The sequence below is a fragment of the Arachis stenosperma genome, chromosome 4, assembly GCF_014773155.1.
Source record: "Arachis stenosperma cultivar V10309 chromosome 4, arast.V10309.gnm1.PFL2, whole genome shotgun sequence".
NCBI lineage: Eukaryota > Viridiplantae > Streptophyta > Magnoliopsida > Fabales > Fabaceae > Arachis > Arachis stenosperma.
In genome coordinates, this window is record NC_080380.1 from 20,262,531 (window position 1) to 20,268,147 (window position 5,617).

Here is a 5,617-nt window from a genome sequence, read left to right on the forward strand (position 1 = left end):
CAATCACGCTTACTTCCGTTCTAAGATATTCATTCTTACTTAAATATGATGAATGTGATGATCCGTGACACTCATTGCCATTCTCAACTTATGAACGCGTGCCTGACAACCACCTCCGTTCTATCTTAGATTGAATGTATATCTCTTAGCCTCCATTCCAAAAGATCAGAGTCTTTGTGGTATAAGCTAGGATTATTGGCGGCCATTCCTGGGATCCGGAAAGTCTAAACCTTGTCTGTGGTATTCCGAGTAGGATCTAGAAAGGGATGACTATGACGAGCTTCAAACTCGCGAGTGTTGGGCATAGTGACAGACGCAAAAGGATCACTGGATCCTATTCCAATATGATCGAGAACCGATAGATGATTAGCCGTGCGGTGACAGCGCACATGGACCATTTTCACTGAGAGGATGGGAAGTAGCCATTGACAACGGTGACACCCTACACACAGCTTGCCATGGAAGAAGCCTTGCGTGCGTGAAGAAAAAGACAGTAGAAAAGCAGAGATCCAGATGACAGAGCATCTCCAAAACTCCAACATGTTCTCCATTATTGAAACACAAGTACCTTTTATTTCATGCTCTTTTATTTTATTGCAACCAAAACCCTTTTCATTGATAATCTCCTGACTAAGAGTTACAAGATAACCATAGCTTGCTTCAAGCCGATAATCTCCGTGGGATCGACCCTTACTCACGTAAGGTATTACTTGGATGACCCAGTGCACTTGCTGGTTAGTTGTGCGGAATTGCAAGTGTGATTGCAATTTTGTACACCAGTCAGTATAAACAATAACCTTGGAACCAATTAAATAGGATCTAAACTTGTCAAAGACATACACAACAACTAGTAATTCCTTTTCTGTGGTTGTGTAATTCTTTTGAGCGTCATTCAATACCTTACTGGTATAGTAAATGACGTGCATAAGCTTGTTCTATCTTTGCCCCAAGACAGCTCCTATGGAATAATCACTAGCATCACACATTAACTCAAATGGTAAATTCCACTTTGGAGGAGCTATGATGGGAGCAGAGACAAGGTTTATTTTTGAGTTTCAAAGGCATGCAGACAACCATTATAACAAATAAAAGGAAAATCCGCCACCAAGAGGTTGCTCAAAGGTTTAGAAATTTTAGAAAAGTCCTCTATAATCCTTCTGTAAAATCCTGCATGACCCAAGAAATTTCTAACTGCCTTAGAATTCGTTGGTGGTGGTAATTTTTCAATTATCTCAACCTTAGCCTTGTCAACCTCAATCCTCTTGCTTGAAATTCGGTGTCCAAGAACAATACATTCTGTAACCATAAAGTGACATTTCTCCCAATTTAAAACAAGGTTTGACTCTTGATACCATTTCAAGACTAGGGATAAATGCTTAAGATAGGATTCAAAAGAAATACCAAAAATAGAAAAATCAACCATAAATACCTCAATGAAATTTTCAACCATATCAGAAAAATTGAAAGCATACACATTTGAAAAGTTGCTGGGACATTACAGAGTCCAAATAGCATCTTCCGGTAAGCAAATACTCCAAAAGGATATGTGAATACCGTCTTTTCTTGATCTTGAGGGTCTACTACAATTTGATTATATCCAGAATATCCATCTAGAAAATAATAAAAGGCATGACCAGCTAACCTCTCAAGCATCTGATCAATGAATGGTAGGGGGAAGTGATCCTTCCTTTAGTAGTGTTGAGCCTTCTGTAATCTATACACATCTGCCAATCAGTGACGGTCCTTGTGGGAATCAGCTTATTCTTTTCATTCTTGATCACTATCATCCTGTCTTTCTTGGGAACTACCTGCACAGGACTCACCAAGGGCTATCATAAATAAGGTATATAATTTTGGCTTCCCAAAGTTTCATTACCTCTTTTTGGACCACCTCTTTCAAGGTTGGATTTAGTAGCCTTTATGGTTACACAACTAGTTTAGCATAATCTTCAAGCAGGATCTTGTGCATACACTTAGTTGGACTGATTCCCTTTAGATCATTGATGGTCCACCCAAGAGCCATTTTATGACTCTTGAGCACTGTAAGTAGTGCCTTTTCCTCCTCAGGCTTCAAGGAAGAGCTAATAATCACTCGATATGCTTCATGTTCTCCTAGGAATGCATATTTCAGAGAAAGAGGCAGGGGCTTCAACTCAAGCTTTGGAGCCTCTTCCTTAGAGCTAGGCATGTGGGAGGCCTCCTCCTGAGGTGGTGAATCATCAACCTTAAGCAAACTATCCTCAGAATGGGGCTCCAGAGCATCATCAAGTTCATCAACTTCAAATACCTCTTGAACAAGTGGTTCAACAAGATCTACTCTTATACACCCCTCAGAATCACTAGGGTGTTTAAGAGCCTCAAGCACATTAAGGACCACTTCCTCTTCATTGACCATCAGGGTTAGTTCACCCTTTTGTATATCAATCAAAGCTCTACCTGTAGCTAAAAAAGGTCTTCCAAGAATACTAGAAGCATTTTTATCCTCTTCCATATCCAATATAACAAAATCAGCAGGAAAAAAATGGACCCACTTTCACAAGCAAATTCTCAACAACTCCAAAAGAAAATTTAATTAAACGGTCAGCAAGTTGAAGAGATATGCGAGTGGATTTTACCTAATCAATTTGGATCTTTCTCATCAGTGAAAGTGGCATGAGGTTGATGCTAGCTCCAAGGTCACATAAGCATCTCTGAATAGTGACATCTCCAATAGTGCAAGGAATTAAAAAGCTTCCTGGATCCTGCATTTTCTCAGGAAGGTCCTGCCGAATAATTGTACTATATTCCTTTGTCAACACCACTGTCTCACTTTCTTTCTAATTTCTCTTATTGGTCAACAACTCTTTCATAAACTTGGCATAAAAAGGTATTTTCTCAAGGATATTTGCAAAAGGGATGTTGATTTGGAGCTTTCGGAAGACCTCTAAAAATCTTGAAAATTATTTGTCTTTGGAAGCCTTCTGAAGCCTCTGAGGATATAGCATTTTGGGCTTGTATTCAGGCACCCTGGGCAATGTAAGATGAGGGTCAAGAGTGATCGGAAAGGGATTGTCTGCATGCCTAGGAGGGGCGTGTTCAACTTTTTCTGGTTTCTCTTTCGGAGCTTCTTTTTCAGCTGGCTCCTCATCACCCTTAGTCTCAGAACCCGCCACTTTACCATTTCTCAAGTGAATGGCCTTACACTCTTCTCTTGGATTTATCACTGTATCACCAGGAAGAGTATTAGGAGGCCTCTCAGGTACTTTCTTGATCAACTGACTCACTTACATCTCCAAGTTCCTGAGTGAAGCTCTAGTTTCCTGCATAAAACTCTATTGATTCTTAGAGAGCTCTGCAACAATAGCCACCAAGTCAGGAGTATTCTAAGGTTAATCTTTTGGTTGTTGTGGTTGAGAGGACTGAAACTGGCAGTTATTGAAATTATTCTGATTAAAACCACCTTGATAATTAGTAAAATTCTACTACCTCTGAGGTTGATCACTCCACCCAAAATTTGGGTGATTTTTCCACCCCTAATTAAAGGTCTTTGAATATAGATCATTAGTGGGATTTCTAGGAGCATTTTCAATAAAATTAACTTGTTCATGAGGGCACTGAGCATAATCATAAGTCTCACCTTGGGTGAAACTACCACTCATGTCATAAGAGACATCTTGAGGAGCATTTTGAGTATTAACAGATGAGACTTGTATCCCATTCAATTGTTGAGACAAAAGCTTGTTCTAAGCAAGAATAACATCTACAGCATCTAACTCCATGACTCCTTTCTTCACAGAAGATCTCTCAGAAGAATATAAGTATTGGTTGTTAGCAACCATCTTAATTAACTCCATAGCTTCCTTAGGGGTCTTTTTCATGTGAAGTGAACCTCCTACAGAGTTATTCAGAGATATTCTAGCGGTCTCAAAAACTCCATCATAAAATATCTGCAGTTGAATCCAGTCTGAGAATATATCAGAACGACACTTCCTGAGCATCAACTTATATCTCTCTAGGCATGGCAAAAATCTCCGACGGGGCGGTTACCCGCGGGGATTTACCTGCCGGGGAGCAGGTATGGGGGTAATTTTTACCCGCGGGGATGAGGGACGGGGCCCCGTATAATAAACGGGGTGGAGGCGGGGGTAGAGGTCCTCGCCCTGTAGAGAACCGTTAATTCTCCGTTTATGTGAAAAGATGGAAATACCCTTATATATATATATATATATATATATATATATATATATATATATATATATATATGTGAGCCATTGGAGAAACCCTAGCCGTCACATACTTACATATGCATCACTGCTTCAGAGACAGAGAGTGAGAGTCTCGTCTCGTCTCCTCTCCACTCCTTTTCAAAGTTGAAACCATCAGCCCCTCCTGTCTCCTTTTCGAACACCGCCAACTGCCGCCTCCCACCCTCTGGGTCCCTTAGCACCATAGTCTTGTCTTCTTTCCTCTCCACTCATCCTCAAAGTTTAAACCCTCAGCCCCTCCTGTCTCCTTCCTGAACACCGCCGACTACCGCCTCCCACCCTCTGGGTCCCTCAGCGTCGCCTCCCAACCCCTGAGTGGCTCGGTCACTCACTGCAGGTCTCGAGCTCACTGTCGCCACCACATCGTGTTCTTCTCCTCGTTGCATCGTCATCGGTCGTCATCTTCTCCTCTTCGCCGTTCGTCCACCAAATCGCTGGTCTTCGCTAGTCTGCCCCTTTTCTCCGTCAGGTAAGTCAATCATGTGGTTTCTGAATTTATGTTTTTGAATTAGATTGATTTGGTTCAAGAATTTTTGAATTTCTAATTCTGATTTAGGGTAATTATATTCTGATTTTTGAATTTCTGAATTTTTTATTCTGATTTCTAATTAGGGTAATTAGATTCTGAATTTCTAAATTTTTGATTCTTATTTTTAATTAGGGTAATTAGATTCTGAATTTCTGAATTAGGGTAATTAGGTTCTGATTTCTGAATTTTTGATTTTGATTTCCAATTAGGATAATTAGATTCTAAATTTCTGAATTAGGGCAATGCGATTCTGATTCTGAATTTCTGATTTTTAATTTATATTTCTGAGTTAATTTTGGGTTCTAAATTTAGATTTCTGAATTAGGGTAATTAGATTCTGAATTTCTGAGTTAGGTTAATGAGATTTTGATTCTAAATTTTTAATTCATAATTTATATTTTGGATTAATGTGATTCAGATTCATGATTTATATTTCATGATTTATAGAATGTCTTCTTCGGATGCATTGAGTAATACTCTTGAGAAGATTACTCCATCGGAAGAACCTGTAGGCACTAATTTTCAACCTACACAAGAGGCTCCTCAATCTCAACCTCAAGAACCCCCAACTGAACATGATTTTGATATCTTAAATTGGTTATGTAATATTTGATTGTTTATGGATATGTTTGGATATTTATGTTTGTTGTTATTTCTATTTAAGTCTTTAAAGACTATGGATATTATGTTTGTAATGACAATTGAGGATTATCTTTAATTTTCTCTAATTTTTTTTATTTTTATTAGTTTTTACAAAAATCCGTGGATAGATACGGAGTCTCCGTTACCCGTTGTGGGGATAGGGCAGGGATGGAGATATATATTGGGGGCAGGGGGCATGTCC